At 37.2% G+C, this 15,611-nt stretch overlaps 1 protein-coding gene across 1 annotated transcript in view; it reads left to right on the top strand.

Annotated features, from left to right (window-relative positions):
• The first annotated feature begins 10,688 nt into the window (after positions 1-10,688).
• LOC124360504 overlaps positions 10,689-15,611 on the top strand; it is a 166,729-nt gene continuing 161,806 nt past the window's right edge. Inside the window, exon 1 of the mRNA XM_046814195.1 lies at positions 10,689-10,818. The gene's annotated coding sequence lies outside the window, so the exon portion shown is untranslated. The remainder of the gene's footprint in view (positions 10,819-15,611) is intronic.

Here is a 15,611-nt window from a genome sequence, read left to right as displayed (position 1 = left end):
TGTCCATTTGTAGTCCAGCCATCATACACTGTTCTACAAAGTCTATGGTTGCCTGAAGGTCGCAGCTTGTCCTAATACTGGTAATGGTGATCTGCGAGGAGATCCTCGCCGCGAAGTCACCTCTTTCGTCTGCATCTAAGCGTGGGTGCTTAATGATAGTTTGCAGATTCCTCCAAGTTTGATTGGAGTGACTGGAGTATCTTTGATATTAATAGTACGTGAGTTCACACATGGATGTTGGAATGGTGATGAGAAATGAGAAAGTCAAGGTAAGTGAATGGAAGATTAAACCAGAAATACTGAGTGATCACAGGCTAATTTTGATCTTGAGGGGGTATATGGTATATTGAGGGAAAAGTAGAGGAATGGAAGCCAAGTACTTGAAACGTGCCAACTGGTGAGAATTTAGGGAGTTGTTGGAGAGAGAAATAGTAGCATGCTGAGACGCTGAATAATCAAAAGGTCATTTAGGGTTAAAACTGTAATACAAAGGCAGCCGATAAGACATTCTTAAGGTAACAAGAGGAGATCTTAAGGTGGCATGGTGGACGGTGGAGCGGAAACGTAACCTTCTTATATACTTTTCCTTTATATAAGGAGGGCAATAAAATTTATGATACAGGACCAGGTTACTAGGACTAGATATATATCAGCAGGAGAAGTGAAAGAAGGATTACTAGGAGAGCGGATTACTGCGGACGAGAAAAGAGAGTTTTTGGAGAAAGCGTATATGATCATATGGCTAATGTATGGACGTAGATGTAAGTATATGGCGAAAGCTTAGGTTCAGCTGAAATGTGTTACAATAAGGAAAAAATGAATTGATGAGATGCTGCAAGAGTTTGAGAGGGGTTTTCAAATTGTGTGAAAAATTACACAAAATATCGTTAAAGCATAGTCCCGAAATGTCTTGAGATAGTCCATATGATGAAACTGTCAGATATGGGTTGAGATCGTTCAGACTTCATGTTGATTGAATGTAGTCTATATATTGTTCTTTGTATACAGAAAATGAAAAATACTACAGGCTTTATACAAATCGGTCTTGGACGGTCTAACATTAAAACTTCAAACAAGCTGGCGATCTTGAGATGAAAGTTAATGAACCGCGAGATTGATTTGCTTCATATTATAAGCAGCGCCTAAAACATTATCATCCTTTATTTTTGTTAGAAATAATATAATTAATACAGAATTACTGGTAGGATCTCTAAGATAGGTTTGATTGATTTATACGAGAACGACTTTTAGCATATGTTTGATTTATCCCAGTTGTTGAAGAATATATAACTACCTGTTACTACTCTCGATGCACTAACTCCTCATTTCTATATTAATTTAGTTACAACTAAATAGCAAAATATATTTTCCACAAGAACTGCTTAACCGATTTCCTGGATTCGCTGGATTTGAATTTGTCCATAAATCTTTGTACTTTAAGGCAACACTGCAAAAGGCTCTGCACGTGCATTATAAACATTTGTCATTACATTAGTGGCTAAGAGGTTTCCTGGAAGTCCGGTGTCTCTATTTGTCCTCGTATCCACAGAGTGAAAACTGAGCTCCCCGAGGTTCAATATTGTCACTCATCACACAATCATCATTGTGTTGTAGTTCTGTACTATATCCATATGTACCCTGATACTGTAATTACAGTTATAGAGTATCACACTAATATCACTCATCTCAGGACACGATCGGTTGTGATTGTGGTTATGATGTACCCTGATACAGTAATTACATTTATAGAGTATACAACACTAATATCACTCATCACACAATCAGGACACGATCGGTTGTGGTTGTTGTTCTGTACTATATCCATATGTACCCTGATACTGTAATTACAGTTATAGAGTATTCCACACTAATATCACTCATCACACAATCAGGACACGATCGGTTGTGATTGTAGTTCTGTACTATACCCATATGTATCCCTGATACTGTAATTACATTTATAGAGTATACCACACTAATATCACTCATCACACAATCAGGACACGATCGGTTGTGGTTGTAGTTCTGTACTATATCCATATGTACCCTGATACTGTAATTACAGTTATAGAGTATTCCACACTAATATCACTCATCACACAATCAGGACACGATCGGTTGTAGTTGTAGTTCTGTACTATATCCATATGTACCCTGATACTGTAATTACAGTTATAGAGTATTCCACACTAATATCACTCATCACACAATCAGGACACGATCGGTTGTGATTGTAGTTATGTACTATACCCATATGTACCTGATACTGTAATTACATTTATAGAGTATTCCACACTAATATCACTCATCACACAATCAGGACACGATCGGTTGTGGTTGTAGTTCTGTACTATATCCATATGTACCCTGATACTGTAATTACAGTTATAGAGTATTCCACACTAATATCACTCATCACACAATCAGGATACGATCGGTTGTGATTGTGGTTATGTACTATACCCAGATGTATCCTGATACAGTAATTACATTTATAGAGTATACAACACTAATATCACTCATCACACAATCAGGACACGATCGGTTGTGGTTGTAGTTCTGTACTATATCCATATGTACCCTGATACTGTAATTACAGTTATAGAGTATTCCACACTAATATCACTTATCACACAATCAGGACACAATCGGTTGTGGTTGTTGTTCTGTACTATATCCAGATGTACCCTGATACTGTAATTACAGTTATAGAGGTATTCCACACTAATATCACTCATCACACAATCAGGACACGATCGGTTGTGGTTGTAGTTCTGTACTATATCCATATGTACCCTGATACTGTAATTACAGTTATAGAGTATTCCACACTAATATCACTCATCACACAATCAGGACACGATCGGTTGTGGTTGTGGTTATGTACTATATCCATATGTACCCTGATACTGTAATTACAGTTATAGAGTATTCAACACTAATATCACTCATCACACAATCAGGACACGATCGGTTGTGGTTGTTGTTCTGTACTATATCCAGATGTACCCTGATACTGTAATTACAGTTATAGAGGTATTCAACACTAATATCACGAAATTTTAAAATAAATTTTGGGTCTTTATTTTAAGATGTTCATATTTTTAGTACAAGTACTGCATAGTAGATACAGTTGTGAACACTTCCTGAAAGTGTGGTCACTATGGCACTTTCACTGTAAAAACTGAGTAAAACCTGATAGTTAAGAAATTAAACTTGAAGACTTGCAGAAACCACTTGAATTTTTTAATAATATTTTTGTAAATATGGTTGTAAAGCTATTACAACCATACTTTCACAGTTTTGTACGTTAGTAATAAAAATACCAAAATGATTTAAAAAATGTAATCCGTACTAACACTCTTTCAGATATTGGTGTAGTATGATTTTCTTGGGATAATATGGAAATATAATGTTAACTTTGAACACGTAATTATGTTTTCATCAGAAAAGTATTAAATAAGAACTTTTATATTTTCCTCTTGTTATCAAAATTATATTTAAAAAAAAGGGTTGGTAGATCTATGGGTAGTATGCAGTTATACAATTATATGTAGAATTCACTCCTTGAGACAGGTTTTATTTATCATAGCTACCAGAATCTTTATTCCAGGTTCTACATATCTGGCGACTTTAACATTGATGTTTTAGACCACACCAACCCCTTGACCCAGCGGCTACGCGACATCCTAAATTCTTTCGGATTGATCTGGTCAGTAAACACGCCAACACGAGTGACCGCCACATCGAGTAAAGCCATCGACAACGTCATCACAAACAATCCAAACGCCTCAGCCACTCTTTTCAATGCGGCCATCTCTGACCACTTCGCTCAGGAGACCACTATCAGTAACTTTCAGCCAGAAATTGAACACCCGTCATCCATAATCAAAAGAGACACTAGCTCGGAAAACATTGCCCTTTTGAATTCGTTTTTAAGAAATGAGTCCTGGTCGTTTTTAGACAATCTTGAAAGCGTAGATGAAGCTTACACCGCGTTTCATAATCTTTTTGTCTATCACTTAAATGTAACTTGTCCTTTCAAAAATTTTAAAGAACGCAAACAAGCAAAACAAAATTCTTGGGTGACGAAGAAAATTTTAGAATTACGAGAACGGCTAAAATTTTACCATTCGATTTACATTAGCACCGAAAATGAACAAATTAAAACTTTTTAGAAATTTCAAGAGCAAATATCGGAAAACAATAAAATCTGCAAAAGCACGTGAAATTGAAACAAAATTGAAAAATTGCGAAAACTTTTCCAAAACTGCTTGGGGCATTATTAAAAATGTAACAACACAGCCAAATTGCTCAAAAAATTCCCAAATTCCAAAGCTCAAAATCCAGGACGAAATTATTTCAGATCCCTCTAAAGTGGCAAGTGAGTTCAACTCATTTTTTTCATCTGTGGCATCACTTGACCCATCATTCAAAGGCCTCAATTGCAGCGAAGTGTCATCGATGGGACCGGGTCTCATCGCAAATCCTCCCAGTCATGAGCAAAGTTCTTGAAAAGATTTTTCTTGTCAGATTTGAAAATTTTCTTGATCGTTTTGAAATCCTCTGTTTCGAACAATTCGGTTTCAGAAGAAACAAATCCACAATCGATGCGGTCACAGACCTAATCGATACAGTTGTCGATGGCCTGGAGAGAAGAGAACATGTGCTAAGCATATTTCTAGACCTATCTAAAGCATTCGACTGTGTACATCACGAAACACTGTTGTACCAGTTGACGACATGTGGTGTTCGAGGTCTGCCGCACGAATGGATCTCGTCTTACCTCAGGGATAGAAGCCAGTGTGTGCAGATTGCGAATACCCTGTCAGGAAAGGTTCAAATGACTTACGGTTTCCCACAGGGATCTATCCTTGGACCTGTCCTATTCCTTGTGTACGTCAACAGATTGAACTCATCGATCCTTATAGGGAAGATGGTTCAGTATGCTGACGATACAACTCTCTGCATCAGAGCAAAAACAAAACATGAATTAGAAATCAACTCATTTTTAGAACTGAATTCATGTATTCAGTATTTTTCAACACTAAATCTGAGGACCAACAGTTCCAAATCAAGCGTCGTCAATTTCTTTCTTCGGCAGCAAGAACCTGACAACTTCGCTACCGTGATGGCGGATGATGTTCTAATAGAAGAAACTGATTCCACCAAGTTCCTCGGAATGCACCTAGATCGAGGGCTGACTTGGGACGATCACATTGACATATTTGTTCAAAGGTTTCCTCAGGCATTTATGTCTTACGGAACCTTGCAAAATTCTGCACTTTGGATATACTAAGAACGGCCTACTTTGGCTTGGTATATCCACATCTGACATACGGTTTGAGACTGTGGGGCAGCTGTTCTAAATACAAATTCGAACGTTTATTTAGAAGTCAAAAGAAAGCTGTCCGAATCATTTCAAAATTGAACTTCAGAGATTCATGCAAAAACACCTTCAGGGAGCTTGGATTGCTGACTTTGCCCTGTCTCTATATCCTGGAGTTTGTCATGTACTGCCGTTCTAAGTGTAACTTGGTTCAAGGCAGGGACGTTCACCAGTATGGGACTAGAGGCAGGGACAACTTCCGCGTTCAACAACACATAACTACAGCATTCGAACGTTTTGCCGTCTGAGGTTGGTGTCAAGCTAATCAATAAGCTCCCTGAAGAGATCAAACAATTGAATGACCAAAAAAAAATTTAAAAACTCGACTAAGACACCTTTTGGTGTCGAGGGTGTTTTACTCAGTTGACGAGTTTATGGAGAGCCGCTGGGACGAAATTCAAAACTAACACGATCAATCCTCTGGTTCTGGTGTGGCAGTGGCAGGATTGTCTGGTGAGAATGAAGATGAGAGTGAATGAGAGAAACATGTGACTGTGTGCGTGAGTGAATGAAGTGTAGGCCTACCTTTTTATTATTTAAATATTTTGTGACGTTTGTATGCAATTGTATTATTGTTACCGCAATAAAGTTATATTATTATATTATTATTATTATTATCTATTCGCCGGCTATTCCATGCCAAGATAATTTTAATAGTCCAAATAGAAAATGGGAACACTTGCATATTACAACATATTCTGTAACCGTAGCAAATCACTCTTTAGAAATTCTCACTCCGGTCTAACATACGGCAATGAAGTCTTTCCTGATCTCTCAATACGGATCCTTATAACAATCAAAGGGGCTGGGCGGGAACAATAATTAGTGGACGAAAACGGGTCTTTTAGATGAGAAGGAGAACAAAGGCCAGAATGCACACAAGCACTGGAGTTCCTTTCTTCGTGTTAGTTCTTTAAGTTTGTAAACGAGCACGCTTATAAGTTTTGGGCGGACTCGGAAGGGTTGAAGACCGGCCTATGATTCGCTCTGACGTGGGCACAATGAGGCCCCGTGGCGTGCCTCTTGTACAACTTCTGCCGCTCCGCCCAGCCTAGGCTTGTTTAATTATAGCTTACAGGAAGTCGAAAAAACTTCAGCTTCCACTTCCAAAAGTCTTTAACGCAGCCTATGTCACGTTGGACTAGGTTCAGTTAGTATTGTTAGCCTTTGTTTAAAATCATGTCATTTTCTCTTTCTATGCAGATGTTGGAGAAAACTTCCATTCGTATTTAGTAGTAGCCCGTGTGTAATTTACACAGTAGTGTGTAATGAAAATAAATTAAATTGAGGACTTCTCAATCATTTTGTTATACATAACCGCTATAAAAATTTTATTACTACGTGGAATTTACCAGCTTTCAAAGAAACATCACAAAGCTGTAAATGTAAATGTTAAGTGAAGTGTTTCAAAATTACTTATATTAATATAGCCCATTGTCATGTACGTACTTTCAGTAAAAATATGGTTAGATGGTTAGGTCTACTGTATAGTGACACCATGTTGCTACAGTGTAGAAAGAACTCTGTAGTAGAGAAAGACAAGTCAGAGTCAGACGTGGACACCGCGGGGCCCCGCCACAGGCGTTGTCTACTGTACAGTCGCGCCATGATGCTACAGTGTAGAACTCTGTAGTAGAGAAAGATAAGTCAGAGTCAGACGTGGACACCGCGGGGCTCCGCCACAGGCGTTGTCTACTGTACAGTCGCGCCATGTTGCTACAGTGTAGAACTCTGTAGTGGAGAAAGACAAGTCAGAGTCAGACGTGGACACCGCGGGGCCCCGCCACAGGTGTTGTCTACTGTACAGCCGCGCCATGTTGCTACAGTGTAGAACTCTGTAGTAGAGAAAGACAAGTCAGAGTCAGACGTGGACACCGCGGGGCCCCGCCACAGGCGTTGTCTACTGTACAGTCGCGCCATGATGCTACAGTGTAGAACTCTGTAGTAGAGAAAGACAAGTCAGAGTCAGACGTGGACACCGCGGGACTCCGCCACAGGCGTTGTCTACTGTACAGTTGCGCCATGATGCTACAGTGTAGAACTCTGTAGTAGAGAAAGACAAGTCAGAGTCAGACGTGGACACCGCGGGGCCCCGCCACAGGCGTTGTCTACTGTACAGTCGCGCCATGTTGCTACAGTGTAGAACTCTGTAGTAGAGAAAGACAAGTCAGAGTCAGACGTGGACACCGCGGGGCTCCGCCACAGGCGTTGTCTACTGTACAGTCGCGCCATGTTGCTACAGTGTAGAACTCTGTAGTAGAGAACGACAAGTCAGAGTCAGACGTGGACACCGCGGGGCTCCGCCACAGGCGTTGTCTACTGTACAGTCGCGCCATGATGCTACAGTGTAGAACTCTGTAGTAGAGAAAGACAAGTCAGAGTCAGACGTGGACTCCGCGGGGCTCCGCCACAGGAGTTGTCTACTGTACAGTCGCGCCATGTTGCTACAGTGTAGAACTCTGTAGTAGAGAGCGACAAGTCAGAGTCAGACTTGGACTCCGCGGGGCTCCGCCACAGGAGTTGTCTACTGTACAGTCGCGCCATGTTGCTACAGTGTAGAACTCTGTAGTAGAGAACGACAAGTCAGAGTCAGACGTGGACTCCGCGGGGCTCCGCCACAGGAGTTGTCTACTGTACAGTCGCGCCATGTTGCTACAGTGTAGAACTCTGTAGTAGAGAACGACAAGTCAGAGTCAGACGTGGACTCCGCGGGGCTCCGCCACAGGCGTTGTCTACTGTACAGTCGCGCCATGTTGCTACAGTGTAGAACTCTGTAGTAGAGAAAGACAAGTCAGAGTCAGACGTGGACACCGCGGGGCCCCGCCACAGGCGAGGGTTACTGTATAGTCGCGCCATGTTGCTACAGTGTAGAACTCTGTAGTAGAGAACGACAAGTCAGAGTCAGACGTGGACACCACGGGGCCCCGCCACCGGCGAGGTTTACTATACCGTCTCTATTCAAATAGGGCGGTGGCGGCGAGTCGGCTTCGGCCCGGTCCAACAGTGCAAATTAATTGCAAGGTGAGAGGGCGGCCTTGAGCGTCTTGCCTCCCGTCTGGAGCCGACCCGTGCGTTCAAGTCTCCGTCTCCGCGGCACAAAAACATCGGTTATAGTTATGAGTATATATTATTTACTATTGTAACTATGTTCTACTTCTGGTTTGCATTCCTTTTCTAACTGTACAATACAATTATCAAGAATTAACTATTCAACAGTAGAAATAATCAGAGTCATTTTTACGTATTTTCTCAGAGGTCAAGAAGAGCTGCTGTGGTTTAGAAGATTTTAATTCATAAATCCAATAAGATAATTGAAACCAGTTAATGTAAAGGAATAATGTATAGTAGGTGGCTGAGCATTAGTGAAGCCTACCATTCAAAAGCGTGATTAAATTTTATTTTTCTCTGTTTGTCGGAAACGATATCTTGAGAGCAAACTGACATACAGACTTTAAATTTTACATGGATCTTTATTTCTATACGAGCAATAATTAGTTTGATGATAGTGCATGGAAATCCTGTGCGTTAGTGAACATCTATAAATTGTATTGAAGGAGGTAGGTACTATTCTTATTGAAATTAAACTATTGATGTTCAAAAATTACACGTGTCCAATAACTTTTATTTTTTATTAATTTAATATACTCTTATATATTAATCAGAAATAGCAGCTATCTAGAAGCTAATATCTAGATATCAAGAAAATAGCAGAATAAATGCGTTTTCAAACAAACTGAGTACAATCATATGACATTGTAAAATGTGACATAGGAACTGTATGTAACCTGATAAAATGGGCTACAAATTTCCAAAGCCTGTTAAGCGAACGTGGAGTGGCGAGCTCCTCGTACCTTATAATATTTCTAAAAGTAAGAAGGAAATTCAAAATGTGGGCAGAATATACGTATGTAATTACTTCCACTTCCATTGTACTTACTGTTTCTGGAATTACTGTTTCTAAAGGTATAACTGGTATTTTGTTCTTCAAACTAGTCAGTGATGTCATGAAATTCAAAATGTGGGCAGAGTATACGTATGTAATTACTTCCACTTCCATTGTACTTACTGTGTCTGGAATTACTGTTTCTAAAGGTATAACTGGTATTTTGTTCTTCATACTAGTCAGTGATGTCATGAAATTCAAAATGTGGGCAGAATATACGTATGTAATTACTTCCACTTCCATTGTACTTACTGTTTCTGGAATTACTGTTTCTAAAGGTATAACTGGTATTTTGTTCTTCAAACTAGTCAGTGATGTCATGAAATTCAAAATGTGGGCAGAATATACGTATGTAATTACTTCCACTTCCATTGTACATACTGTGTCTGGAATTACTGTTTCTAAAGGTATAACTGGTATTTTGTTCTTCAAACTAGTCAGTGATGTCATGAAATTCAAAATGTGGGCAGAATATACGTATGTAATTACTTCCACTTCCATTGTACTTACTGTTTCTGGAATTACTGTTTCTAAAGATATAACTGGTATTTTGTTCTTCAAACTAGTCAGTGATGTCATGAAATTCAAAATGTGGGCAGAATATACGTATGTAATTACTTCCACTTCCATTGTACTTACTGTGTCTGGAATTACTGTTTCTAAAGGTATAACTGGTATTTTGTTCTTCAAACTAGTCAGTGATGTCATGAAATTCAAAACTTATATTCATACGCGTATTTAGCATAACATGTTCAGTAATTTTCGATACATATGGAATTATATTAAACAAGAGAGAAAAGTGTTTAATAGAAGTCTAAAAAGAATGTACAGTGGTTTTGTATTGGTGATGACATTAATTTATTTTTCAGATTGGCTCTACTTTGTACTAGCTTTGTATAGTGATCAAAAATTCATCAAACGCCTTGTGACGGGTTAAAATTTACAAGGCAACGGTTGTATTAAGCAATAAAACAGTAGTAAAGTAGTAGTAAAATACAATAAGAAGTTCATAGTAAACATGCATTTATTAATGAAAGTCAGGTCGGGGGACTACCCAGAGGGCGTGATATTTGGTCGGTCAAAGTTCTCCTATATAATAATACTAATGAAAACAAGTCATTACATAAAACACCGAAATCACACACATCAATTCGACACGTAGGGTGTGTTCGGGCGATGTAAACGGGTGGTATGTCAGGATCACCTGAAAACAATAGGCACTGTCGCCCAAACTGGAGTAAAAAACCCTTCCTATTGACCTTTTGTTGGGCAATTTTAACGGCGAGTCTGAGCCCTACCTGACTGGGTGCCGTGGTGGGGGTAGGCCGCGCCGAGCCGGCTGGCTGGTGAGCGGTGACCAGGTAAGTGACTACGCTAGCGCTAACAGAGCCAGTGACTTGCTAGCCTCGACTCGCGCTCGTGCTCAGTGTGTGCAACTGTGCGCCGTGAATACTTTGGGATAACTTATGAACCTTTACTGATCAAGGTATGCTATTGTTATATTTATTCTTCCATTGTGTTACATGTTTGAAGACGTTCATGCATTTTCATGTGAATAGTTGTACAGGATATTTCAATTTTACGTTACAACAATTTGAATTTTATTGTTCGTTTGTTGACATTCCACCGCCTTATTGTGGCTTTCATCTGTTCCACTATTCACTTTATTACTTTTTCTTAGCCACGACTGTACTTTTATTTTCATTTTCATGTGGTTTATCTATATATAGTTTTGGAAGATTTAATAAACATTTTCATGTATGTAATGGTTTCATTTTGAACGTTTTAATACTCTATGTGGTTTTACATTTTTTGGATCTAAGTGTAGTGCTTACTCCTACATATTCTCAACAGGTTACTTTTATTTTACACTTATTTATAATTTAAAAGATTCAATTACAGTAGTTATACTAAAAACACTTGGTATTTATGTTTTTTTTTTTAATTCAGGAACTACTTCAAATACATATTATCACCTTCTATTTGATATCTTTACATCCGATTAATACAACACTTATATAATAAAACATGTAACATTGTATGTTGAACATTTGATATGTTGAAATTTTAAGAAAGATAATTGGGTCAGTTATTATCCATACTTGTAAACACATTTCATATAAAAATGACATTTTTCAATGATTGTGAGAATTAATATACTCTCCAAAACCCATATATAATTCATACCCCTGTATAATTAACGATTATTTGTGTAAAAATAAAAGAACACACTACAACCAATACTAAACAACATAATGTTTCAACATAATAGTTAATTTAAACAATTCATAAACATTTTTATAAAACGTACGTGATGTTATCAATGATATCTTAATTAGATGTGACACATATTTACATAAAATCTAGTACCTTTTTACTGATGTTAGCTAAATGTAATTTAACAAATATGTAGGATGCTTTAGTTGAATTAACAAACTATTACCAAACAAACTTCTACTTTAATGAATACTCATTCCACTCACATTTATTTCCATCAACTACTTTATCTCACTTTTCCAAACGGGTAAGATTGTAACCGCTGATGTGTCTAGGTGGCTGTGATGCCCGATGTTAACTACACAGGACTTCACAGCTTCATACACGCTGACCTTAAATGTTTTTCACATCGAAATCGATAGTCCAAACTTTGCCATTGGCAGGGTTTTTGATAACGACTAATTTGGATTCCGTAAGCTCCCAGGACTGATGCATCGTTGGGGGTTGGGGTGGTTGTAGGAACGAAGACTCTCCTTAATGTTCATGATCGTATCTAACGTCAAGGATGCTGTCTTTCCATGAATATTTTCAAGGATCTAACCATAGACGTGAGGGTGTTCCATAATACCAAAGAAATTGATTTCTCACAACTACCATTTCCTTATATTAAGGTTTCTTGAGGACTTCTGAAAACCATAGTAAGGATTTACATACGAACCAAATTCTATAGAAGGGTGTTTGTTGTCAAATCACACGTTGTTGCATACATGTTTAAAAACTAGAGGGAACAACTTGTTATAAACCCAAGAGTGTTGATGTAATACTTACAGTAGCTGTTTGCATTCTCCCTTTGATTTCTAAATTAACACTGTTAGAAAAGGTGTACATAGCTGACATCGAATTTTCAAGTAACATTACAACAGTTAATATTAATTTAATTAGATCATGAAGGGCGAAAAGGTTAGTTGTACATTGCATATGCTCATCTTTGTAAGTAAACATTTTCTTTTCGTCCTGCTCTAATCTCAATTTAGCTCCGAAATGTGTTTTATTCCGTGTATTAAAACTATCTATGTACTTTTAGGCGAGAAACATTATACCAAAATCCGTCTTGAATCAAAATGAAAAAGGTCCTTAATTGATTTTAGATACGAACGTAATTGGGTTTTATGTATAAATTATTAACCTGGGTGTTCCGATTTATAAGTGGGAGTGGGAGGAGCAAGGGTAAAACGAACCCAACCCTATTTATTGAATATCAGCAGGGATTATTATCTTATTGTCATTCATCAAGGATTTTATCATGCATAAAAAACATTATGCTATGATGATACATACCGTATACGTAATTCCTGTGCTGTTGCATTTCAGTGTAGTTTTATTGTAGCATTCAAAATACGGTTCTTATTACCTGTCATTAATACGAATCGGTATTTCTTACCTATTTTAATATTGGAATTAAACGCTGATGTATGGTAGTTTAACTATTCATAATGGTTTCACTGTATTAGTGAAATATATAATGTACCGATATATTGTTCTATTTGAAGTAGATATCAACAATACCAATGGTTTCGTTCGTTATATTTTTCAAAGTAAATTGTACTTAACGGTTAACACGATGTTGTCGACAGACAGGTAGCAGTTCTTATTGATAACCTTTCCACAGTTGATTATAATAAAAAAGTGCGGACAGACGGGTTAGCCTGCAGACGGTGACACTAGGCCTATATATTACACGACACGCTCTGACGATGCCACCGGAACCAGCCGACACTGTTATTAAATTTTCTGCTTCAGTTGCCAATAAATTATGAAAGGGTCACTCGAGACGCACGATGTGCCAGAGTAACCGCACACACAGCGGTGTCGGTGCCCGAGTCGACCAGGACTGACCCTGATTTATTGCGATCTGCCGAGCGACGGCCCTCCCTTCTCGATTTCATCTTCGATCCGTCTCCACTCTGCCTCGAAAGCTAGAGAACATCGTAAATGTAATTTTTACACATTAGCGGGTATAAAGCGTCAAGGAGGTTCTTGGCAAAGATGACTAATACATAACATTTCCATCTCCTGGCTGTAATTGAGTTATTAAGGGAAACAATCAACACAATCATTAAACGTTTTCAAACTTTTAATTTACAATCGAAATATTTGTAGATTAGAATACATGTTCCATGTATATTGATCGTTTTGTCAGTAAGAAAAATTTTGTTGAAATTTTAATGTCATGTCGCTTCTAATATTTTCGATTAATTTTATTTGTATTCGATCATTTCTGTATAGTAATCCATGGGGACATCTGTGTTTGATACAAAACGAGGTTTTTGCAATAGTTAATAGTTAAAACGTTGCTTTGAATACGACTGGAATAAATATAGATAGACGGATTTACATCATTATACAACTATTGTACATCCAAGTTATAAAATTACGAAATAATGTTGGCTAGTTACCAGTACATTGGCAACATGAGTTCAGTATCCAATCTTAATACAAAGTAAAAAATTGGCAGAACTCATTTATTATTTGCAGAAACTTATTATTACTTTATTACTGATTATCAAAGCATATTTTCAGTTACAAACGGTTTTTAGATTAACTTTGATCACATCACTACAAGAATACTTATAATAGAGATCGCTTTTAATCGTAGCATCATTTAAGTTATGTCATCAACTGTTGGGTAATACGTGGTAATGGTTTTTGTTTTATTCACCAAAATTAGTAATAGTTGATCATAATTCAGTGTAAAATTTAAAGCCAAGTCATCAACCTCACTTCAGAGATGATAAACACCACCAAAATATTTTGACCTGTCCATAGATACAATAATAGAAGAAATATTTCCAATAACTTTAGAGTGTAATAAATAAATATTTACACAATAATCAAAACATTAAAAATGTAAAAAAATAACAAGAGCTGAATAACTACAAAGTTCTCTAAACATTACTTGCACTGGCAATAAACAGAAAATTACAGTAAATAAATAATGTGAATAATATAAAGATAATAGCAATAAATATAAAATGATAGGAAATCACTCAACAGAAAACATGCATTTTCGCGATCATCCCAAATAATGTCACTTTACCTCACGCGATTAGGAAGCAATATTTCTACTAAATATACATCTCAATATTAAAATAATATAAACCGACAATTGGAATCTGTTCGTTAAATTTAGATTATTGCATTCACTCCCTGAGTATAGAATTGAACAAAAGATGGGGCTAATTTTTTTACAAATTGAAATATTTCATAGTTTTAGCTCTTCTTGTACGACACATTAGTCGAAGTCAATATTAATATTAATTATTAGTTGATTTAAATCGTTCTTCTAATATAAAAAGAGGTTCCTAACGCAATCATTGCAACCGAATTATCTACTATATTAATACGTGTGGGAGTCCATGTGATTTTCAATAGAAACAAACGCAGGAGTAAACTTCAGACAAGGGTCTAATCCACTTAAACAAGATATCAAGTCAGAACTTACTGATGTACTCCCGGAGTTGAAGTTGCAAACAGTAATAAACAATACTCCACATACAAATACAAGAGGAGCAAAGTTACTGTACCTTATAATGCTTGTTTATATGAGTTTATTACCTAACAACGCTCCAAGACCACATCACATACACAATATCATGTATCTTCTCATAAGAACTTCAGCACAATTCTTTAGTAGCATTCTCAGTCCATGGTTGCATCGTAATACCAATAGATGAATAATATTATACTTTCAACTTTACATAATTTTATTAAATTTAATATACAAAAAGACAAACATTTTATTTCATGGAATTGCTTTAGAAAGAATCTTTTGACAACTCAGCTCTAAACATGTTTGGGAGATGCTTCTGCCACCGGTGTTATAAATATCATCCAAGTTTTCCGATTCAAACCGCTGTTGTCTAAATATTGTCTTTCACAGCGAGATCGGCACATCTCAACATGGTTTAAACAAAATATTTAACAGATTTACTAGAGTATATTCCTTTTCTATACCTTGTCAATTAAAGTGTACAATTGCAGTGATTAGTTTATTACTAAGGC

The sequence above is a fragment of the Homalodisca vitripennis genome, chromosome 4, assembly GCF_021130785.1.
Source record: "Homalodisca vitripennis isolate AUS2020 chromosome 4, UT_GWSS_2.1, whole genome shotgun sequence".
NCBI lineage: Eukaryota > Metazoa > Arthropoda > Insecta > Hemiptera > Cicadellidae > Homalodisca > Homalodisca vitripennis.
The sequence above is the reverse complement of the archived record's forward strand: the minus strand, read 5'-3'. Positions and strand labels throughout refer to the sequence as shown.